Consider the following 26,048-nt stretch of genomic DNA (forward strand, 5'->3'; position numbering starts at 1 on the left):
GGTTTCTGCCATAACAAATAGGTATAAACTATGTTTTCTCCGTATGTATTTTCAAAATACAGCTGAATATCATCTGCAGAAAGATATGTTGTTTGCATCTTCTGGGATTTACACAATCTATTATATCTAATTATATGGAAGTCACTCTCAGTGTAATTTTATCTAGTTAATTCTTTGATGAATAAAAATCGAGTACCAGTAAATAAATTAACAACAATTAAAATGTTATAATACACAATACAAAAAGCTTAGATTAATATTTATGTATTCATAGCTACAGATGCGCTGCATTTATATTGGTGCAATCCACATAATAACCTGTAACTCAGTCATGTAATAAATTGTATTTATTGTACACCTTTGACCATCTCATCTGCACTGTGCCTGCTGATCCCACAGCCTGGATATATTCTAACATTCCAGGCCCGGAAGCAGCTTCAAACAACATCCATTTATTAAAAACAAAAAACAACCTTCAAGAGAAAAATATTTTCCTTTCTCCCCAAAATGTAGAATTTCCTCCAAAATGTATTCTGGACTGAGGTTCAAAAATGATATTAATCAAGTCCTGCTGCCTGTTTAAGATGCAAAATCTAGCAATCCATTCAGGCTGCCAGTGGAACACATAGCACTTGTTTCTCACCCTGGATGGTACTGAAATATTGGACATACAATTTATAGCACAGAAAATATTACTTTGCGTAATGTTGTTTTACTTTATTATTTACAATGGTTCTTTCCCCCTCTAAGTTCTATACTGTTTGATACATAGTAAAAAGGGGTTCCTGACTTTATTGACAGAAGAATACAAAAAACTCATTCCTAATATTTAAAAAAAACTCTTTAGAAGATGTCTACAATAAATTTTCCATACTATATTTGGCATATACAGAAAATATAATAATGTGGTTTGGTGTAAAGGTTTTTATAAGCATGATTTTGGGATGATATGCATAAAGCACTTGTGGCTACACAATTTGTGAGTAATATGATCAGACCAAACTCTTGCTGATAAACCTTTATTATACACATCAACTGTTACATGTGCATGCAAGCACTCTCACACCCACACACAGAACGTATTTGGTTTTGTTTTACACCCTCCTAGGTATATTGTGACTCCCCAACACAAGCTCAAGTAGATACTGATGGTGTACTGTGTATATTTAATTTTGCCTTTGTTTTCAAAATCTTCTTTGTTTATTTGTTTTCCATGGGTACAGAACTTGATAAACAGCTGGCTTCTAGCTGCATGCCAAATGGATCACAAAGTACAGGGTAGTTGATTAATTCTCTTATCATGTGTTTGTTAGAAATGCCTGGAACAAAAACATGACTAATAATTCACAATTCACATCACCTGTGCAAAGTCAGAGTAAATGGGCTTCGAGCAGTAATCTTGAATGTGTGAAGTGAGCACAATACACTGGGTCTGCAGCTAATATTACAGCTCATGGCTCACAGGCTGCCCCAAACAGGAGTTAGGCAACTGAATGATGCAGTCAGTAAACCAATTAACAGCACCCAGAGCCTAACTAAGACCCACTGTATGGTCCCATGGAGAGACTTGCCATGGAGCAACACTGGGGGCTGCTGAGCACCTCTTTAGAGTCTTGCTCTGTACTCTGTTGGCCATTCTCCGAAGTACTCTAGGAGATCACCTGTGATTCAGGCCTTACACTGCCATGAGATGGGAATGCTGTACAAGAGAGGAACCGATGCAGGAATTTACTTTGTTTTGTTATTTCACTCTCAGAATTCTTCTTTTACTTTTATGGGTGCTGCTATTACAAGAAGCAGAGGACACCGCTGATGCTATGTTCTTTAAATTATTTATTTGATTTAAGAATTCAGAAGCTTACATATGAATTCCAAGATAAGTTAATGGTTAAACTGTATATATTTCCAAGCTCGATAATGTATAGATTAATAATTTAAATAGACATGAGACTGCATATCTTTCCTATGAACTACAACAGATCATCATCTTTTTCCATTATCTTTACAATGAAAGTGACATTTTCCAGTTTATGTTAATTTCCTTCAGTGCAGAATTCCAGATAATGGGTAAATGATGGGCTGATTTTTCTTCTCTTGATATAAAAGGGGTAGGGTTGAGAACACTGATTTATGACACACTCTAAAGTTTATATATCTATTCAAAATATCAAAATAAAAAGCTAAAGCTATATTGCTATTATTTAGTAATTGTATTATTTAGTTCCACAAAGAAAAGTTTAACTGGCAACTTGATTACAATTTCTAAATACCTACATGGGAAACAAATATTTAATAACGGGGTCTTCGATCTAGCAGACAAAGGTGTAACACGATCCAATGGCTGGAAGCTGAAACAAGTTCGTACTGGAAATAAGGCCTACATTTTTAACAATGATTAACCATTGGAACAATTTATCATGGGTTGTGGTGGAGTCTCCATCACTGACAATTTTTAAATCAAGATGGGATATTTTCCTAAAACATATGCTCTAGGAATTATTTTGGGGGAAATTCTATGGCCTGTGTTATACAGGAGGTCAGACTAAATGATCATGGTGGCCCTTTCTGGCATTGGATTCTATGAATTACAGAGCACCTATGAAAATGATTCTGAGTTCCAATGATCCCTGTACTACAGCAGAGTAGGGAAGATGGGGGAGGGCACTTGTGAAAGTTTTGATGCCTGTGTATTCTTTCCTCTTCCTTTAAAGATTTAGGATAGGTCAACACTACCCTAGCAATCCCAGGGGGTGTTATTGCAGCTTGGGTAGACATATCCATGCTAGCATTGCTAAAAATAGCAGAGTAGGTGCCATGGTGCGGGCTGGAGCACAGCTGCACAAGCCCACCTAGAACCCTCGGTGCCTACTTGCACTGCTGAGGCCCATGCTGATGCATCGACATCGTTATTTTTAGCAATGCTAGTACGGATATGTCTACTCAAGCTGCAGTCACACCTCGGACTGCAGGGTGGACATACCCCCACTGTATGATTTGAATTAGTTAGCTTGTGGGGATCGTACCAGCTGGACAGTGCCCTGTTGTGGCCTTCCTTCCCCACGTCTTCGTCTCTGCTTGTCTTCTACTGGTAAACTAACACGGGGTTCCCTTTTGCAGCTTAGTGTCCCCTCTCCTCAGGGGGAGTTCTAAGAGCTGGGAATGGATTTCCTGGAAACAAAGCTTCTTCCGGGAGAGCGGGGCTGGAAAGTGCTAAGGGCCTGCGTTCTCCACAAATCTTAGGGTACTGCCTGATTTCTGGAGAGGAAGGATCTGAAGTAAAAGAGCGACTCTAATAGGCTATAGATCAGGCACTACTTTCTCTCCTGGCGCTGCTACAATCCATGTCCATCAGTAACATAGTACCAAGAAAACTCTATGAGAGGAACGTTTTGAAGTTTCTAGTCTCCTACACAGGTAGTTCCCTTGTTTCTGGTCCTGTACACACACTGACTGGTGCTATTAAATACCTTTCTAACAACTAGCTCCAAAGAAATATAGAGTGTTTGTCCACCCATTGCAGCGTGAACTAACATAACAAAGATATAATTTGGTAAATGTCAAAAGCACCGGAGGGTTTGTAGGTGAGCTTGCAGGGGAAGGGAGGGGAGCCAGCTTTGAACAGAGTGCTTCGCTTATTGTAAATGAATCTTGACCTTGAGAGTGGAATAGCAGTTTGGGAAAAGGACACGATTGTAAATACACTGGTCTGCAAAGAAATGCTCACTCTACAGCCCTCCTTCCTTGCAGAGGAAAAATGGAGCCATGTTTGCATTGTCATGTAGTTAAGGATGAAGCAAGCTTTCAAAATCATTATAAACTTAAATTAACAACACCAAATGTGGAAATTGAATTTTAAGTACATATTTACTTCTTTAAAAAAAGCAGTAAAAGCAGAAATGCATCCCAATAATAGTCTGCCAAAACCTTTTACCACCAGAATAAGATTTATTAATAGAGTTCAAGGAGAGAATAAGAGAGAATAGGAGAAAAAGGAAAGCTATACCTCATGTTTCAGCTAAGAGTTTTTTTTTTTTCAAGAAACCTGAATCAGTGATGGGAGCTGTGCCAAAGCTTCTGTTCTCTGTGGGTAAACAGTCCATATTTTGAATGGATTGTTTATGTGAAAATAACACACTGCTCTCTTTTGGGATGTGGATACCCAATTCATAGATTTTTTTCTTTGGTAATATGATGCACTTGCAAAAGAGGCAAATATCATTCTGGGGTGTATTAACAGGAGTGTTGTATGTAAAGCAGGAGGTAATTGTCCCACTCTACTCAGCAGAAGTAGTGTGTTCAATTCTGGGCGCCACACTTTAGGAAAGATGTGAATAAACTGGAGAGAGTCCACAGGAGAGCAATAAAAAGTTTAGTAAACCTGACCTATGAGGAAAAATAAAAAAATTTGGACATGTTTAATCTTGAGAAAAGAAGACGGAGGGAGGACGTGATAGTCTTCAAATATGTTAAAGGCTGTTCTAAAGAGGATGGTGATCAATTGTTTTCCATGCCCACTGAAGGTAGGTCAAGAAGTAATGGGCTTAATCAGCAGCAAGGGAGATTTAGGCTAGATATTAGGAAAAACCTTTCTAACTATAAGGGTAGTTACGCACTGGAACAGGCTTCCAAGGAAGGTTGTGGAATCCCTGTCACTGCAGGTTTTTAAGGACAGGTTGGACAAATACCTGTGAGGGATGGTCTAGATTTACCTAGTCTAGCCTCAGCACAGGGAGCTGGACTTGATGGCCTCTCAAGATCCCTTCCAGTCCTACATTTCTGGGACTCTCTGATCTGTTTGGGTTACCAGATATGGTACAGCCAGTGGCTCACTCTATTGATTCTCAGTCTAGGACACTGTGATCACCCTTCAGTCTTCAATTCAGTAACTTCCTCTGTGTCATCCTCACAACGTACAAATACCTATGGCTAGTCTGCATTAGCGTTTGCATCATTATTGAAACTTAGGAAGGACATGGGGAGCTTAATATTGAGTTCTATACTGGTGCATCTAAGAGCGATTTCATATTAGACAGGGGGATGCTAACCATCCTGTCCCTACGTGGAATTGTCCTTGATGATCACTTAGAGGTGATCTGCAATGGCTGCAGACTGCAGCTGCCCTTCAGCTTAGCATATAGCATTCATTCACTGAAAACGTCATTAGCTCCCAATTCTTCTTTTGGGTAATATGAGTTTTGACATTACACTGTAAAATCCTGTAAAGTTTTAGTTCTGGCTATTTGAGCTACCTCTTTACCCCTACGTATTATTATGGATTGATTCACAGCTCATTGAATTCAGCAGAGAGAGTCTCACCATCCTATGATCAGCCCCTGGAGCTAGCACTCCTTAGTTATGAATGCTGGAATGTCAGAGGCAGAATGCTTTTAGTACAGGGTTCTCAGTTTCTCTATTTACTTGTTACATGGGTCTAATAGAGGCTATGTCCATTTAGACACATAGCATAGAAGAAAACCAATCTCTTTTCTCAGGCTTTTGGTTTGAGGTTTTTGAATTAGGTTAAATTTAGTTTGCTGTGTGGGGGGTGCTTTTTGGTTGCCACTTGTCAACAGGTTATGTATATTGGTCACATTTTATAAATTAAAAATAGATAATAAGTAGCCACTTTCCTTCATCATCCATATGCTGTCAGATGCTGCTGAGTATGAAAAAATTGGGTGTTTTTACAGGACAGGGAATGTTTTTGTAGCCCCCTGACAAATACCTTGCGAACTAATAAGTTAGGCAACATTTTGAAACCTCAGCAATAAATAGGGTGCCCTTTTCAGAAAATAAACATCTTGGTTTTGTAAGACAGATTATTTATTTTCAGCTCATGCCAATTAGCAGACACGAGTAAAGGATTTTCTTTTTAATTTGAAGTCAGACTTGCTTCCCTTATACTCTTCATCCAAAGACTTGCAAAATGAGGAATTGTCAATAACATTAAAGAGTTAACTTGTTTCCTACCCAGTTCTGTAATAATAGTGAGTTTTCCATCAGTCCCTTTGGATTTGTCTCTCACGTTCTCTTTTATGTAGAGCAGTTCAAGAAATCACTTTAATACCATATAGAAAATAAGGGGGAAAGACGTTGACAGACAATTGTAATTTGTGCCAGGGCTGAGCCCCGGCACCTCTGGGCTTGACCCATCAGTTGTGAAAGTAAAAACATTGCTTGAGCCTCAGCACCTCTTTCATTGCAAATAAAGTTGTCATCTTGTAGTAGTAGAGAGCAACAAAATGCTCTAGGCTGAGCTGCAGGTTCACTAGATATGATTGGACATTTAGTATAACCCATTTTTTAAAAAACACAAACATTGACCATCATAAAAAAATGTTCCTCTTACTCCTTTTGTCTTTTTATAACTGGTAGCAATTCTAAACCATTTAGTGCACTGTTACTAAGGGACAGATTGTGCCTGATCTAAGTTCAGGTGTACAAGGAGTAGAAGAATGGGCAAAAATGAGGCACAAGAGTAGTTCCCTGACTCAGGGTGACAGACTTGTTTGCACTTCCAGAACAGCGGCATGCTCAGATTGCGGCAAAAAGAGTACCCATCTCTGGATGATGCCAAAAATAGGCTGAGACTCTGAGACAAAGATAGGCTCAGGGACTCAAGGAATACTATTGGGCCAAACCTTTGCCCCCATCTCTACTCAGGGGAGCATAGGCACTGCTCCTTCCTACCACCTATGGGGTATGTAAATGGAGCCCAAATACAGACAGGAACTCCAAAGGGGACACCTCCATGGTGAAGATATGAGGCCAAGGTTCCATCCACCCACACTCTATGCTAGGTCACAAAGCTGGGGGAATAGGCTGCACTATTCATAGGGATGGAGCAACATGCATATACTGCCTAAATGCTCAGCATCTGGGAGAGAGATTATGCCCCAGTGATGTAGATGTGTACCACATCTTACTAGGGATGTGCAAAATCTGGGTCTATATAGCAATTATGCAAGGCCTTTTATAGCTTCAGGTTTTTTTCTTGGGTAGTCTTCAGGATCTTGAATTTCTTTTCTTTTTCCCTAGTGTCCCCACATTCTGACATACACAGTGCACCATACACACCTTCCTCTGGCTGAGGAGGAATGGATATGGTGTCTCTCAGAGATGCTCAACATCTCTTTCAACATCATCCAGAAATGGGTGCTGCTTGCCTGGAGCTAGGATTCAGGATGTGACCAAGAGACTGGCAAGACTCATCAAGTCCTCAGACCGCTACCCCTTCCTACTTCTCCACGTGGGCACTAATGACACTGCCAAGAATGATCTTGAGCAGATCACTGCAGACTATGCGCTCTGGGAAGAAGGATAAAGGAGTTTGAAGCACAAGTGGTGTTCTCATCCATCCTCCCAGTTGAAGGAAAAGGCTCAGGTAGGGACCGTCACATTGCGGAAGTAAATGCGTGCTTACGCAGGTGGTGTCGGAGAGAGGGCTTTGGATTCTTCGATCATGGGATGTTGTTCCAGGAAGAAGGATTACTAGGAAGAGACGGGATTCACCTAACGAAGAGAGGGAAGAGTATCTTTGCGGACAGGCTGGCTAACCTAGTGAGGAGGGCTTTAAACTAAGTTCGATGGGGGACGGAGACCTAAGCCCGAAGGTAAGTGGGGAAGTGGGACACCACAAGGAAGCAGAAGGAGGAGGATGAAGCAGGGGAGGCCTCCTGATTCATACTGAGAAAGTAGGGCAATCGGCTACTTATCTCAAGTGCCTATACACAAATGCAAGAAGCCTGGGAAACAAGCAGGAGGAATTGGAAGTCCTGGCACAGTCAAGAAACTATGACATGATTGGAATAACTGAGGACGAGGTAGATGAGGCTTTCTTCATTCAACTAGGGAAAATTTCCAGTTCACAGGACCTGATTCTCATGGGGGACTTCAATCATCCTGACATCTGCTGGAAGAGCAATACAGCAAAGCACAAACAATCCAGGAAGTTTTTGGATAGTGTTGCAGACAACTTTCTGGTGCAAGTACTGGAGCAACCAACTAGGGGTCATGCTTCTCTTGACCTGCTGCTCACAAACAGGGAAGATTTGGTAGGGGAAGTAGAAGTGGGTGGCAACCTAGACAGCAGTGACCATGAGATGGTCAAGTTCAGGATCCTGACAAAAGGAAGAAAGGAGAACAGCAGGATACGGACCATGGACTTCAGAAAAGCAGACTTTGACTCCCTCAGGGAACTGATGGGCAGGATTCCCTGGGAGGCTAATATGAGGGGGAAAGGAATCCAAGAGAGCTGGCTGTATTTTAAAGAAACCTTATTGAGGGCACAGGAACAAACCATCCCGATGTGCAGAAAGAGTAGCAAATATGGTAGGCGTCCAGCTTAGCTTAACAAAGAAGTCTTTAGTGAACTTAAACACAAAAAAGAAGCTTACAAGAAGTGGAAGCTTGGTCAGATGACTAAGGAGGAGTATAAAAATGCTGCTTGAACACGCAGGAATGAAATCAGGAAGACCAAAGCACAATTGGAGTTGCAGCTAGCAAGGGATGTGAAGGGGAACAAGAAGGGTTTCTACAGGTATGTTACCAACAGGAGGAAGATTAGGGAAAGTGTGGGCCCCTTACAGAATGGGGGAGGCAACCTAGTGACAGAGGATGTGGAGAAAGCTGAGGTACTCAATGCCTTTTTTGCCTCTGTCTTCACAGACAAGGTCAGCTCCCAGACTACTGCACTGGGCAGCACAGAATGGGAAGGAGGTGAACATCCCGCAGTGCTGAAGGAACAGGTCCAAGACTACTTAGAAAGATTGGACATACACAAGTCCATGGGGCCGGATGCAATGCACCCGAGGGTGCTGAGGGAGTTGGCTGATGTTATTTCAGAGCCATTGGCTATTATCTTTGAAAGCTCATGGCAATTGCGGGAGGTCCCTGATGACTGGAAAAAAGCAAATATAGTGCCCATCTTCAAGAAAGGGAGGAAAGAGGATCAAGGGAACTATAGACCGGTCAGCCTCACCTCAATCCCTGGAAAAATCATGAAGCAGGTCCTCAAGGAATCCATTTTAAGGCACTTGTAAGAGAGGAAGGTGATCAGGAACAGTCAACATGGATTCACCAAGGGAAAGTCATGTCTGACTAACCTGATTGCTTTCTATGAAGAGGTGACTAGCTCTGTGGATGCGGGGAAAGTGGTGGATGCATTGACTTCAGCAAAGCTTTTGATATGGTCTCTCACAGTATTCTTATCAGCAAGTTAAAGAAGTATGGGTTGGATGAACGGACTATAAAATGGATAGAGAACTGGCTAGAGCATAGGGCTCAACGAGTAGTGATCAATGGCTCCATATCTAGCTGGCAGCTGGTAACAAGTGGAGTGCCCCAGGGGTCGGTGCTGGGGCCAGTTTTGTTCAACATCTTCAATAATGATCTAGAGGATGGGATAGATTGCACCCTCAGCAAGTTTGCAGATGACACTAAGGTAGGGGAAGTGGTAGATATCCTGGAAGGTAGGGATAGGATATAGAAGGACCTAAACAAACTGGGGGATTGGGCTAAAAGAAATCTGATGAGGTTCAACAAGGCCAAGTGCAGAGTCCTTCACTTTGGACGGAAGAATCCCATACACAGCTACAGACTGGGGACCGATGAGCTAGGCAGCAGTTCTACAGAAAAGGACCTGGGGGTTACAGTGGATAAGAAGCTGGATATGAGTCAGCAGTGTGCCCTGGTTGCCAAAGAGGCTAATAGCATATTGGGCTGCATTAGTAGGAGCATTGCCAGCAGATCGAGGGAAGTGATTATTCCCCTTTATTTCACATTGGTGAGGCCACTTTTTGAGTATTGTGTCCAGTTTTGGGCCCCCCACTACAAAAAGGATATGGACAATTTGGAGAGAGTCCAGAGGAGGGCAACAAAAATGATTAGGGGGCTGGACCACAAGACTTCTGAGGAGAGGCTGAGGGAACTAGGCTTGTTTAGTCTGCAGAAGAGAAGAATGAGGGGGATTTGATAGCAGCCTTTAACTACCTGAAAGGGGGTTCCAGGGAGGATGGAGCTAGGCTGTTCTCAGTGGTGGCAGATGACAGAACAAGGAGCAATGGTCTCAAATTGCAGTGGAGGAGATCTAGGTTGGACATTAGGAAAAAGTTTTTCACTAGGACGGTGGTGAAGCACTGGAATGGGTTACCTAGAGAGGTGATGGAATCTCCATCTTTAGAGGTTTTTATGCTGTGGCTTGACAAAGGCCTGGCTGGGATTATTTAGCTGAGGTTAATCCTTCTTTGAGCAGGGGGTTGGACTAGATGACCTCCTGAGGTCCCTTCCAACTCTATGATTCTATGGATGATGCACTTTGCCAGAGTCTGAATGATGCCAGTGTGATGGTCTCACCCTTGCTGGTCTGGGAGCAAAAGCAAATCTGGCACCTGAACTTGAGGGTTTACCCTTAAAACTGCCATTTGTTTTGTGAAGTAAAGAAAATTAATTGCATTTCTGCTGCTTCTCAATATTCCAAGCCCTAAGCACTGGGACCAAACTCTGCTCATGTTTATACCATTGTAAATCCAGAGGAACTCACTTGTAACTGTGCATATGTCTACATCTGAGCTCGGAGATGTGATTCCCAGCTCTCATAGATATACCAATGCTAGCTGTGCTCAAACTAGCATGCTAAATATAGCAGCTGCAGCTGGGGTAGCATGGGTGGTGGTTCAGGCTAGCTGCCTGTGTACATACCTATCCGGACCTCTGGGCATGTACTTGAACTACTAGCTGCCGCTGCCACCTGTGCTACTCAGGCTACACTGCTCTTTTTGCAGGTACACCGACACAAGCTAGGAATCATACCTCCCAGATCAAATGTATGGTATCTTTGAGCGCAGAATTTAAACTTCTCTCCCATTTTATTGTTGGGATTCAGAATGTCATTGACCTATCAATCTAACATTTTAGCAAGGCTGCCTTTTACAAGTAACTTGTCTGAATTCTCTGAGAAGTCAATCCACTATTCATTATATTCAGAGCTGTTTCACATGGTCCTTAAAGACCCCTACCCCTCCACACATACTTTAAATATGCAGCAGAAAAATAGCTGCCTAAGACCTGATAGCGCAGGTTCAAGCAAAAGAAACAGCTGCACACAAAAAGCAAAGAACATGGAAATAAAAAGGAGAAATTATACATGCTTACAAAATGTAAATTGAGGAACAAATACAGATCTGACCGAAAAGTAGATAAAAAAGGAACAGCTGCACAAAGAATAAAGTAAATGGAAAACTAGATTAAAATAAACATGGAATTTATTTGAAACTTGTAACAAAAAGAACAAGTAAAAATAAAGATGTAAATAATGAAAAGATAAACATATAAAATGTAAATGTAACTGTATTTCAAGCAAAATTGTACTTCTCTTCAGCACTGCATGAGCCTATGGACATCCTGAAAACATATTATCTACCTTTTCTTGCACACTGTGGAAACTGGATGTCTGATGCTTTTCTGAACTGGACTTCAATAAACTTTTAGTCACTGAACTTTCTTAGCTGAAGGGTGCATCATCTTTCATGAAAACACAGAGTACCTCATACTCCTTCTCTCTTCTTGCTTTATTGTACCACCAATAGGTGTTTAAATAATTCCTTCATAAGCCACAGAGAATGTACTTTGTGAATCACGAAACTGATGGACATGTGCATCTATACTGCCTGCTATAGCCCTTTATTTAGATTTTTATTGCTGTTTCCTCCTATGAATAATTCTTTCATGTCATCTGCAGCTTGGAATGTTCAAATAATTTATACCAGTCCATCTTTCAGGCCCTTCTTTGATGAGATAGGCTCAAATGGTCAAAGATGGCAAATCACAATGTGAAACTTCTTATCTAAGATGTTCTTTCCTCAGTAAAATTATCCGGAATTTACTGTTCATTTTATCTTGCTAGAATCACAGAAATTAGAGCTCAAAAAGACCTTTTTAGACAACTAGTTCATTCTCCTGCCAGAGCTGAATTATTACCTATCATATATATTCTCCAGTCCTTGGTCCAGTCCAATTTTAAAATGGCTCAGAAGATGGGGCTTTCACCATCTTCCTAGCAAGACTGTTTATATGGTGATTGCACTCTCTGTTAGTAACATTTTCTAGATATTTAGCATAATTTTTCTGTCACTTTATTTCACCCCATTACTCCTAAATATGCCATATTGTATCATCATAAACAATTCTCCTCCCTTCTTGGTATTTACATCTTTCAAGTACTTGTAGATAATTATCAGGCCCTCCCTTAATCAGTGTTTGCCCAGACTGTACATATTTAGTTCTCTTAATCTCTTTCCATAAATCAATCCCTCCAGCCCCTTTATGGGTTTTATTGCTGCTCTCTTTATTACCTCTGGCTCAATACCTTTCTGTTATTGTGGTGCTTAGAACTGATTATGGTGTTTTAAATGAAATCTCATTAGTGCTAGTAAACAGGTTATACTTCTCTAGTGCCCCTTTGGGGAAAGGATGGGTACTACTCCTGTCTCAGAATCCGGGGTGTAGCCTTTGGCTGTACTGTTCAAGGTGTCAGCCTCTTGTGCAGGGAAGTTAAACTAGTCCAAACAAAATGTTGGTATGCTTCCACAGTCCACAGAATGCAGCGTCCTAGGCCTTTGGGAAGACAAAAGGATAAAAATGTACCGGCCCTTCTCCTTTAGGAAATGGCCTGGGTGGCCAAGGCTCTCAAGCCATTTCCACAGCCAGTAACCCCTGCTTACAGGTCTGGGGAGCTTTGAGTTGCCATCCTGCTCCTTTGCAATGTTTCCCTGCACTCGGCAGGGATCCTCCCTTTTTAGGACCTGTCCATCTCCAGGCTTGAGAAATCTCAAAGGCGTGCCGGGTTGAGGCTGATTGCGCCCGGAGCAGCTCTTTAATCCTTTCCTGACTTGTGTGGCGATCTCTCCCTCAAGACAAAGCTCAGTACTCCATTGCCCAAGCCTGATTCTCCTGCTTCCCATGAACAGAAGTCTGCACTGTTGTGTTTCTTTCCGGAACAATATTGTACTCTAAAACTACAGGTTGAAAAGCCAAGTACCATTGCATAACACGCAGGTTTGTTTTCTTCATGGTGGTTAGTCATCAGAGTGAGGCATGATACATAATGAGGCAGAAAGTATTCCCAATAAATAATACCTAAGGACTTCTATGGCCCATTTGATGGCAGTGCTTTCATTTTGGTCATGAAATAAGCCTTTTCCCTGGGGAAAAGCTTCTGATTTAGGTACAAGACTGGGTGCTTCTTGCTGTTCATCACTTGTGAAAGTACTGCCCCAGGCCTACATCAAAGGTGTCCAGCTGTAAAACAAACTTATTGGAAAAATCTGAATTGAAGAAGAAAGGACATGACATGCCAGGATGGACATAGCCAGTCTTTCAAGGTGTTAAAGGCTTTGCCACAATTGTCATTCCAATGGACCTGCTTTGGACTCCCATCTTTTATCCGGTCCATCAGAGAAGCCACAGTGGTGACAAAATTGAGAATAAATTGCCTATAGTAGACAGCTAGCTGCCTCTTTGTCTGAGGAATGGGACATGCCAACAATGCCTGCATCTTGTTGACTAGTGGTTTAAATTGCCCTCAACCCATGGTTTAACCCAGGTAAATCACTTCCTGATTCAGCAATTTGTATTCTGCTGGATTGGCTGTGAGTCCTGCCTCAACTAGGGATTGGAGGACTGCTTATGCCTGTCAAAAATGATCAGTCCACTTGTCACTGTATATACCTATGTCATCTAACTATGCAGTGGTATACTGTTTTTGTAGTCCCTATTTACTAGGTCACTTTTGACATTACCATTTTCCTAGAGTTTCCCTCTCATTCAGCATTTGTTTGGATTATATTTTCTAACCTGAGTCTCATTTTATTTCCTGCTTATATTTCTACTATTTGCATGGTAGATTAATCATAGAGTTTTTCAATCCTCACTGGAGTTTATTCCCTACAGCTCCCATTTGCAAATGTAATTAATGCAATGTCCATTTTCCCTTCCATGGCACTGATGAATATGTTACATTTATTAACAGTCTGTTTCATCCTGAGTGAATCAAAGCACTCACCAATGTATATGCAAGAATCACTTCCCCCCACTAATGGAATGCAGGTTGCTCTTACACTGCTATACACAAAGCTCTCAAAGGTAGCACCATCTGTGCCTCAACTCTCTTCTCCTCTCAAAATTCAGTCCTTACCTAATAATCTTGCTACTTTTCTCTCTGCAACGTGTCCAGAATCCACCACTGCCAAGACATTGGCCCACATGCTAATGATCTCCTACCCTGACTCCTACAATTTCCTGTTCTACAAACTTTTTCCCTTCCATTTAGTGCATCCAGAATGCTGCACCAAGCTCATCATCTTTTTCTAGCCAGTCCAAACATCTCTCCACTCACATCTCTTGTATCCCTGCACTGGCTTCCCCTCTTTCCTGTATTAAGTTCAAGTTCCCCTTCTTCCCCATCCCATTCAACAAATCCAAACCCGTCCACATCTCTACCATGTCTCCTGTTCCCTCTAATCTACCAAAGACTTTCTCGATAGCTCAGTTTGTCTCCTACTTCCAATACTGTTGTTGTATCTTCTTACGCAAAGGAATTATTTCACCTAGGCAAAACTAATCAACTGCATCTGAATGTATCAACTCACTATTCCTTTAACATTCTTACAGGTCTGTTATCTCATGGGGGTCTGATCCAAAACCCACTGAAGTCAATGGAGAGACTGAAAGACTAAATGGGTTCTGCATCAGACCCTAGAGACTTAAACAATTTTCTCTATTTGTATTTATTTTATTTTAAAAGAGACTGGCATTAGATTTAGCAGGAAGCAGTTGCCAGGATTGCTATTCCTCCTCCCCTGCCTTAAGATTGGCTTCATATTTGCTTTTCTTCCAGTCCTCAGTACCTGGGAAACACATCATGTGGACCTATTGGCTTTTACACATTCAGTTTTTCTAAGTAATTTCTTTCTTTCTTTCACTAACAGCTATATGGACAAGTGCATCATTATTTCCTAAGGCCAGGCATTGCCATCGTTACTCACTCTGAGCAGTACCTTACTCTGCTAGCAATGCAATTGAGTTCAATGGGACTATTATCTGAGTAAGCTATAATTCAGTGTAAGGCTGGCAGAATCTGGTACTCCTTATTTATATTTTTTTCTGATTTCTTTTTATTACAAACTGATTTTATAGTGCAAACACATATCTCAGCAATTTTTAGTTTCATCACTAATTTAATAAGCCCACTTTCTTCTCAGTGTTTCTTTTCTCCCTAAATCCCTGATCATTTTCCATTAATCCCTTTGGCTACCATTATCTGAGTCTACTTTTTTGCTTCCTTTTTTTGTTCCCAGAAAACTGTTACTGATTTTGATTTTTGTTTGTTTCTAATAGAGGTTTTTTGGGTCTTTTTACTCTCAGAGATACTTGGATGCTTCTTTTTCCTAGTGTGTTTCTTTTTAAGAGGAATTAGTATATTTCACCTTAATAATGGTATCTTTTAGAATGCTCCAGTTCTCTCATGGATCTTAATACTTCTTCCCATTGCAGCATTCTCACCAGAAGTCATATTTCCTCACCATTTGTTTTTCTAAAATTGAGTACCCATGTACTACTATGTTCCATGAATTTATTCCTGACAAGGCTAAATTCAAGCGGCTCATGCACTGGTACCAAGATCCCTTGTTACTTTCATATTCTAAATCCATTTCTCGCTATTGGTAAGAAATAGATCCAACTGGATTCTCCACAGGTTAAATGCTCTATTTTCTTGAATAATTCTGCATAACTTAGGACATTATTGGATGAAAGCTGTTTAGTTATATTTGTTACCCAACAGATGTCTGCATAGGTAAACGCCCTTACAGTAATTTTCATTTTGAGCTTACAAGAATTCTGTAAAACAGATGTTTGAGCCTTACAGCTCTTTTTTCATGTGCATTTATTGTATCTTATTTATATTTCCATGAATGAACTCAGAATTCTAATGATAACTGGGCAGATCATATGTAGCTAAAAGGTACTGATATATTTTCCTAATTTAGTTTTTTTCTCCAGCATACATCATTAAAATGCTGTTAGTGCCATTTGTAATCCTAATGAAACTTTACAAATTCAGCGGGCTCTTGAGCAGTAGAACAATAAATATGTAGGACATGTTTTAATGTTATTTTTTTGGAAGGCAACAGGTTTTAATATTTTATTTTTATCTTTTTCTCTCTATTGCCCCCTTTCTGACTCCATCTTCTGGCTTTAGCCATATGAGATGGGGGTACAGATCTAGTTTGCCACGAATGGAGGCAGTTGGTGAAAGAAAGATGCTGGGATCTGCTGGCTGTTTTTGTACATGGAGAGGCAGAGAAGAGATGGCATGGAGAGAAGGATCCTAAGAGAGATTGGGGTAAATGGAGGAAGTTGTTGAGAGGTAAAGCAATTGCTCAGTCGCGCTACACAGGGGAAACTGTTCAGCATTCCTCCTTTCAGCAACTGCCTAGCTTCCCCAGGGCCTGGATCCCTACAGTAGAGGAGAAAGCAGCAGGCAGCAGATTCCCACCTACAATTGTCAATCACCTTTGGAGTTGTCAGCCTCAATTCCAGGCCAATAGGATCAGTCCCTTACATTGTGGAGCAGAAGCCAGAAAGAAAGGCCATTGAGAGGAAAATAGAGAGAAAAATATTTTAAACCCACAACACTCTGCCTGCCCCCCAAGTTTAAAAAATAAGCCCCAGACCCTAGTAACTATTGTTTTACTCCTTAATTATTTTCAGGATGTAAGAAGTTTCATTAGGAGGTAAGATCACTCTTCACAGATAAGGTTACTCAGTAAGAAATGTACCATTTCCTGGAACAAAAAGCTCATTTGCCATGAATACACAGGAAAAGCTTCCCTCTTCTCCAATGACCACCCACATGTATGGGTATCACATCAGGCATAAGCAACATCAACATTAGTAAAAGTGGCCTCCAATAAACATTGCAAAACTCCATGGACAGGAAAAAGCTTAAAATTGATGGTGCTGTACTACAATGACAACACTAACCAGCCCTTCAGCTTCTTAGTCTTCCACCAGCCTAAAAGTTAATATAGCAAATCACTCTAGAGGCAGTTTGTTCCTGCAATCTAAGGGTTTGTGATCCACATAGAAAGACTCCTAACTTATAATAGGACAAAGAAACAAAATAAATGAAAACTTAGCTCTGCTGTCAGGATTCCCAGCTGACTTCACCCAGAGTGATCAGTGGAGAGAAAGTGTTGCCTCTCTCACTAGTGTTTGTGAATTGTGTGAGACATCATCTTTTTCTGCATCTATAAGACTTTATCTTTATTACTAGTAGTAAAATTACAATACATAATACTACTTAACAGTTCCCATACTATTACTGTAACATAACAGTTACTTAGCAATTATATTAATGGATGTGGCAAAACAATCCTAGAGAGAATCATAGACTAACATTATTATTAGAAGATGACAATTTCCTAGCCCTGGTGGTATTTTTCTTGCCTGAAACACTGTGTTCTGAGTGTCACTTTTCCCTTATTTTCTATGGCATGTTTCTCTATCATCTCTTTGTTTCTTTCTGAAATTTTATTTACAATGTAAAGCAGTGAACAAAGGTAAAATATTGTTTTATGACATGAGGAATGCAGTTTTACATTATCATTCCTTAATATTATTTTCATATTTAATTGTAATTGTTAATGCTTTTTTCCTTCATAATAAGTATGGATTTTATATCACCTGACATGTTCCAAGGACTTCTATATTCTGCTCCTATTGAAATCAAATTTCATTGATTCCAACGAGGTAAATGTCCACATTAGGGCATTGTACCATTTTAAATGGTACAAGTATAGTTAAAACGCTACAGCCTTTCTGAGTAGTCAAGGTCTATGTGCTCCAACCCAGGACACTGGTCTCTCTAGAGTTTGTCAGTTATGCCAGAAAGCATGAGATGTAACTTCAATGCACTTTCCAGCATACAAGACTCTGATTTTACTTATAGTCTCCTAGGTTACTAATTCAGTACTTCAATTATTTAATTGATTGTTAACTAGAGCAATGTTAATTCAATATACCGAATGAATCTATACTGGAGATAGTTTCCATAAAATTATATTTGGGGTAATTTTTAAACCCTGGACAGCATATATATTTGATGAAAAGCAGAATGAAATACCTTTTCCTAAATGATATGGTGACTGTACAGAAACTTGACTGTGGCAATCCTTACTTTACAACTAGGAAAAGATTGAGGAAAGTAAAAGAGGACATTTAAGAGATAATGAAGAAAGTTATATGTTCAAAAAAGACAAATCTATACTTAGGTACAAGGCACAAAAACAGGACTCTGTAAAACATCTCACACTAACTAGACAAGGAAAATTTAGTCGCACACTGAGGTAATCAAGTGGTCAACCCAAGTAGTGTCTTTGATTCAGGGTCCCAACAATGGGCAAGTGGAAGCAAGCATGGGAAAGTTGGTATATAGCTCTATAGCATTTAATGTTCTTGGAGGGATGGAGAATCTGTTTATCCTTACTGCAAACATTAAAAAACTATGTTTAAAGATATCATCTGGAGGGGAATGAAATTCCAAATTCGTGAAAACCGCTAACCTCCTCCAAATACTGCCTGTAGAAGAAATATAGCCAACAGGCATATGGTATCATTTTACATGGGGATAGTGCCTTTCCATCCCAATGGATCTAAAACCATTTTACAAGCAGAAATTGCTTCACCCGCTTCTGAAATACACCTTCCTCTAAAGTCATTGGTTGAACAGTGTATACTTACACTACACAACAGTTTAGGATAGGAAGCAAAGACTAGGTCATATTTATCTCTTTTCTGACTCAATAGCCTTATAGAAGAGATGAACTTGGACAGCTGTATCAAACTGAAATTGCAGTGGGACTTTGGATGGAAAGGAGGTAATTATCCAGATTGAAATCTGACCAGGACATAAGGATAAATACTCCTACTCTTGTGAAAAGTGCTATGTGATCTTTATTGACGTCTACTAGTAAGGATAGAACTCTTTTTTACATCAGCTGTGAAAGAAAGAATAGTGATGAGCTCAGACGGAAGAATGCCGCTTACTGAACTACTAATACCAATTTATTTAGCATGTTGCCTTGCCCTTGGAAGTTTCCCAAAGGTTTCCCAAAGGCCCAAGTCTGCTTAGCTTCTATTCTATTCTATTCTTTATAGCTTGCGAATTCTGACAAGATCACAGACAGAGGTAACATCTCACAACCACAGGCTGCAAATAATTATTTTCACAATTAACCTTTCCAGGTTTAAATGTAAAATAATTAAACTCAATGTAAATACTATACTATAAACACATCAAACATGCTGCATAGACTTTTACTGAATATTCAAATTCTCACTTTTCCTGGGGAGTGGGAGGGAGAGGAGCTAACAAAATTAACTATATAGTTTTCAGAGTTCACATGTGAAAAATGTCAAAACGTTATAAGAAAATTGGAAAATGAGGTCTAAGCAAGCAGAGTAGCTGGAAAGCTATCCTATTTTCTTCATGCTTTAATATCAGCTTAACTATATCCTTGGTAATCCATGGGGTATGTAGCAAAATTCTCATTGTCACTGTGACATCTGCTATCAACAAGCAGAAATTATATGGTTCAGAGAGCTCTGCTGATAGGTTTAGTCTATAGGTCTCCATAACTGCTTGAGTTTCTGTACTGCTGACCCAGAAGAAATGGGTTTTTTCTGGTTCATGTGGATAGCCAGCAGTGTTACTGAGATCTGTAACATACATTGCCCAAACAGCAAAGCCAGGTTTCTGAACGGGACATCTTAAGAACAAAATCTTTCATACCAAGCTGACTACTGTTTTCCTCCCCCATCATAAATTATCAACCAACCTCTGACCAGTTTTGATGGCATGCAATCCATTCCAGTGGCACAGCTCTTAAGAGATATCAAACACAGACAATATTGATTTTCACCTTCCAGCTTATTGATTAATATAGAAACCTACTGTAGATTGCTCATTGCATTTAAATGTTTGTCACATGTAGAGGATTTTTAGATGCCTCGTGGCATTTGTTTTCAACAAGGCTCAATAACATAAATAAAAATGGGATTAAAAAAAGCTGTGTTTTCCCAAGTATGTGCTGGAATATTTACACTGTAACCCCAGACAGTAACTCTGTATTCTCATCAACAGATGGAGAATCCATCATTTTCTTTTGTTTGTTCCGGGGGCTAATCATCAGTAATATGCATCTGAAGAAGAGAGCTGAAGTCTCTCAAAAGCTTATGCCTGCAAATATTAAATTTGTTAGTCTTTAAAGTGCCACAGAACTCTCGTTGTTTTTAAGTACAGAAAGATTTTAAGTGATTATAAATCAGAGAAAAACAAGTCAGATTTGATCGAGAGAAAACAAAAGGCAAATCACATTCTAACCTAAGCGTAACACTTTCAGCAGCCTTACAAACTCAGATGATTCTCACCACAGGCTGGCTGATCTGCCTCCAGCCAGGCCCTCCCACTGTGATCAGCACTTCAGTTGCTTGGTGGTGTTTGTAGATGGAGGTGAAAGAGAGAGAGCAATTACAAAATGTCTTCCCTTTTTAATGTGTTCCTTTGCTCCTCTGGGCTTCATTCCCTCTCCCTCGTCCCTTCAGGGTCAGGTGACAAACAATGTCCATGTATGCATTCATCCATGTCCTGAGTCAGTGAGCATCCCCTTATCATGGTTCCTTTGTTGATGCTCAGGCTAGTCCTTTGCTCCTGGAAGAGCTGGGTTTATTTTATGTATGCCCTAGTGAGATGCGAATTGCCCTTCAGCTCTGTAAAGATTTGCCTAGATCTGTTTCAAGCCATGAGACACATATTTGGGCATATTACATAGCAAAGCCTCGTACCATACACATGACACTGCATGTCACTATTGCATATTACTATAGCAATAATGTTCAGTATGTCATGAGCATTCCAGAAACATCTTACATGACATACTTTGCATTAAACAATACACAATTAAACTACAAGGATGAACATGAATGAAACACAATTACACCATTAGGGTGTACATAGGGGTGCAGTGTATCCCAGATACACTTATGTATGTATGTATGTATGTGAATCTATCACGTGCACGCTCATGTGTACTGCTTTATAAGTGTACTGTATGTACACATTATTTCAATTTTCATTTTTTAGGATTCCATGCAAGTTTTCAGTCAATTACAAAAATCATGTGCATAGCATCAAACAAAATGAGCAAGAAAATCAGCCGCTCCACATTTACTGCCAGTTCCTTCAAGGCCCTGCATAAGTTTGTCCCTCCCAATTTATCCACCTATCTTCTCATCATGTCTCTCCTTATGCCTTCTACTGTGTTAATACTAATCCTGATGCCAGGTTGTCTGTGATTACTAACCTTTATGTGCAGTAGTTCAGTCCAACTTCTCCATTTACCAATATAAAAATGTTGGTGAAATTCTACTATGACTAATGAGAGTAAATCTGGAGTAATGTCACTAACTTCAATATAATTACTCCAAATTTACACTGATGTAAGAGAGAATAGAATTTGGATCCATTATCATACTATATAATAGGAAATATATGACTGATCTCTATGGAAACAATCTATTACTTTACCACTTTTCTTACAGTACCAACAACTTTAATTTTCAGCCTCACAGCTGTATTTTTGGGATAGCAAAAAATAATTAATCTTCTCTTCTTATGGATTTTTCATGCTAGATAGTGACAACCAATCTTTATTGTTATGGAGAAGCTTATGATATGATGGCTGTCACAGTTCAGGTAAACTGTACCTGTGTTCCTCTTCTGTGGTCCTCCACTTTAAATGCCTCTCAGTTGGAGTGAATGTCTCCGGAGAAGAAAATTATTATTTTAAAATAACTCAAATTTCAGGTTCTAGGAATACAAAATATAAATAAAAAGATACCAACTCTTGCTGCTTGTTTGTATCTATATATCTTAGCTCAAACAGCAACACCAATATTGATATTTGCCAAATAAATTGAAGATGATCCAATGTCCATTGACATCAATAGTCTTTCCAGAGACTTCAATAGGCTTTGAATCAGGTCCTTAATATCTAGTATGTTCAAATACATTTAGCCATTTAAAGAAAAGAAAACATTGAAAACAGAATAGATTTTACGTATTTCAGCTACTTAAATTTTGTTATAATCTGTTGGAGAAAAAAAGTAATATTTTATCAACAAAACAAATTTTTCATTGTAATGAACTGCTACGCCTGAGCCTTCACAAAAAAAAAATCCAGATTTTGTTCTTTCTTGGCTGTATGTTCAGCAGAAAACCAACAGCTATTATTCCCAGAGCTGTGCTGATATTACTGGATGATGCTGGAACAGAGACAAGCGTATTGTGGTATAACAGGAGTAGGTAGTAATTAAGTTAATATTTTTGTTTCTATTAAACAAAATCACCCATGTTAGTTTCAGTTCAATTCTAAACACAGAGGAGAAAAATCAATGTTTGTTAAATGGAACAGGATAAAATCCATGGAGGGAAATGAATTTTCATGTTTCCAGAAGAGTACTATAGACAATGGAGAGACAGCAAGGCATTAAATACTATTCTAAAAATTGACTCAGCACTGGCCATTTACCTAATCTATTATGTGCTCTTGCTTTCTATTTTCCAAGCTCAAGGCTCTCATATTGATTTACCACTCCTGGATCCCATTCACTACAAGTGGGAAACCCATTCACAGACAGTTAGACTTGCCTATTTTAAACCCAATAATGGCCACCTGAACAGTTGTCAACAAGTTTCTATTAAGATGTGGACAAAGCTTTAGACACATTTCATCTGCTCATAATTTTCTTTAGGGCTGCGGGAAATTATAAAAATTAATAAAATAAACAGTAATACTAATTTGTATATTTAGCATCTTCCAATCAAGGATCTTAAATGGCTTTTAAATATTTATGAATTCAGACTCAACATCCCTGGGAAAAAGGTACATACTATTATTTCCATTTTCCTATGAGCATACCGAAACACAGAAAAGCTAAACTTACAGTATCAGTACTTTCCAAAGTTCTGTGGCAGAGGTGGAAACAGAACCTATAACTCTGCTTCCAGTCATGCACTTAATCAGTTGGGACACTCATTTCATGTATTTAACAGAAAGATTGGAAGATTGGAAGCAAGGAGTGGAAACATTTATTCCTGATCACAGTCACTAATTTCAACTTGCAATTCGGTCAGAGCACATTCATAGCCCTATTTTTTTTTTTTTTTTTTTTTTTTTTTTTTTTCTTTTCTGCAAACATTTTTTTGACCATTGTTTGCTTACACAAATTTCAGTGAAAGAGCTTTTATTCCTGCACAAATGAGGATACTGGTATCAGAAGAGCTTGTCCAGCCACATCATATGCGCACACAATTACCTGCCAGAAACATGACAGGAGAAAAAAAATTAAATATAAAGTCTATCATCTATGTGTAAATAGCCCATAAATCCAGTGAATATATTTCTCTCTTTGTTAGTCAGGAAGGAACCTAATTGTTTTTAAAGCTAGGATCCTTAAACAGGACAGGAAAGGTTATTTAGTGTCCTTACATTTCCTAGATCTGCTTATTTCTTGCTATACCACTCTCCCTAATGCTATTTCCACTGTCTCCCTGAAAGAATGAGTGCCCCCATGATTTCTCCAGGCATTGCTCTTATTGGTGAAAGCTAGATCATCTAATCAGAGAGGAGAAACCATACCATGTGAATCAAGCGGCCAATCTCAAACACTCCATGCTAAATTCAGAATAACAAATATTGAAGGAATACATGCTATGGACAGTTAGTGACACGGTTTATGTTTAAAAGCAGCATATGGAACTAACAAGGCATGGGTTTATCAGCACCCTCTGCGCCATACTTGTATGTTGTAACCCTCTCCCACTCCCTTCATAGGGCTTAGAGCTTTTCATATTTTAAAATATTCACAGGATGGGCTGTGTCTTCCTCTGTGTTTGGAAGATATCTAGGAAACTTTGGATGCTTCCACAGATTAAATAATAAAAAGAGAAATCTAATAACAATAAGACCAGATATCAATTTATCAACCTCCTGTACGTCTCTCAGTAAACCATCACATGAGAACTGATTACTTTTATAATGAAAAATAAATATAAATTAATCTAGTTGGAAAATACTTGATATTTTGTTCTTTTTATTTGTCAGACAGGAAAAGATAAGGATAAATGCTGATAAACTGCTGACTGCATAAAAAGCACACTAAGCTAGACACAATTCTGGGAGCATTCCAGCTCCGCAAATAATTTTTGCATGTGTGAAACGTGGGTGATAAAATGTCACAGAATGCAACAGGAGTGTCATGGTTTCCTCTGGGTGATTAGGACAAGCTCCCACAGTATAGGAAAAAAGCCCCACTCTTTAAACTCTAGAGTACACACCAACAGTGCAAATTAATCTTGGAGGCAGAGAATGCTCAAGCAAAAAGACACTTGTTCTAGCCTTTTTCTATTCCTTTAGATACAAATGTTATTCTCTCTATTCCAAAAACGTTCATGACATTATTTAGCCATGGTAATCCAGGGTATGTCTCCCTTGTATAGCGTTTCTTCTTCTTCTTTGAAGGAATCTGCCCTCTGAGAGAAATACTAGAATACCACAATTATTTATTCCACCTGGGACATCCTCTTTGATTGGTAGACTGTACAGAATCAGTTAGAAAAGGGTCCCAGTATATAATTTTGAACAAAGGTTGTTGACTATCAGATAAAATAACCTTGTTCAAATTCAGCTTAATTATTTCACTGTTAGCTAATCAGTTTGGATCAATTGTTCATTTATACTCTCAGTGACTTCTCATGTGTATCACCAGGAAATTGAATTGGGAGGTACTATAGGGCATTAGAGGATACTGGGCTTTTTTATGCCTTATGATTCTTTCTCCTCCTCAAAAATAGACATAATTATGTAGAAGTAACTCTAACCTCAGTTATCCAAAACATTAATGTCAGATAGCACAACACTGACTTGTGAACAAAATTTCAGACAAAAAAGAAAAACAGTCTGATATAAAATTAGTCAGGAGTCTGTGGCACCTTGCCTTTATTGCTGATCAGAACCTTTTTACCGAAGCTGAAATGTCTTATGGGATCATATAGGTGTCCACAAATCTTTTATTGGGAAAGGTGTGTAATTAGGGCACTAGCCTGGGATGCGGGAGACTCAAGTTCAAGCCTCGACTCGGTCTGATTTGGAATGAGCTGAGATGAAAAACTCTGCTCCAAATGAGACAGACCAGGGCCTTGAATTGAGGGCTCTCACATAACAGACAAGCACTCTAGCCACCAGCCTATAGAATGTGATGTACACACTCATCCCCTTCACAAAAGACTTCAAATGGTTTTGTTTTGATTCCACTCTGGTCTGCTCTAGCTAGTTTCCTGCTGCAGAATATAATGCATATGAGACTTAGCTTAGATTTTTCCTATTTTTAACAGTCTCTGAGCTCTTTTAAAGAAGATATAAAGCTGCAGTGTTTTCTCTCTTTAACACACAGACAATTTAAAAGTTCTCCATGTATCACTGGAAGGGTTACAATGTATTTTATGCTGGTAAAAAATTAATACTGTCAATTTCACTTGTGTCATATTTCTCCCTGTGATGGTGTATCCACCCACACAAGCCCTGAGCTACTTAATGTGGGCCAGAAGGGATCAATTAACCTTATAAATTACACCTGGAGGGAAGCTAGGGATTAATAAACACTAATTAAAGATGAAGCCCTACGGCAGGAGGAGCTGGGTTAGGAGTATAAAACCAAGAAGTGAGAGCAAGAGGGGAAGTGCAGACTTGGCTGAGGGCTAGAGGAAGGTTGACTTGGTTTTGCTATACTTTTGGTGATCAATGGAAGATGTAAGGGAAAGTACTGAAACCAGTCTAGGAAATGATGAAGGACATAGCAAAGGAGAAGACTGGTCACAGGTTAGGAAAAAGAAAAGGGTGGCCATGCCAGAACTAGAAGAAGAAACAACAGGA

The 26,048-nt window shown here is 39.5% G+C and overlaps 1 protein-coding gene across 6 annotated transcripts in view; it reads right to left on the reverse strand.

Annotated features, from left to right (window-relative positions):
- Positions 1–26,048, reverse strand: part of GPC6 (glypican 6) — a 1,015,317-nt gene that overhangs the window by 82,660 nt on the left and 906,609 nt on the right. The gene's annotated exons all lie outside the window — the stretch shown is intronic.

Source organism: Emydura macquarii, unplaced genomic scaffold (assembly GCF_026122565.2).
Source record: "Emydura macquarii macquarii isolate MOO-44397 ecotype Brisbane River unplaced genomic scaffold, CSIRO-AGI_Emac_v2 contig_3671, whole genome shotgun sequence".
Classification (NCBI taxonomy): domain Eukaryota; kingdom Metazoa; phylum Chordata; order Testudines; family Chelidae; genus Emydura; species Emydura macquarii.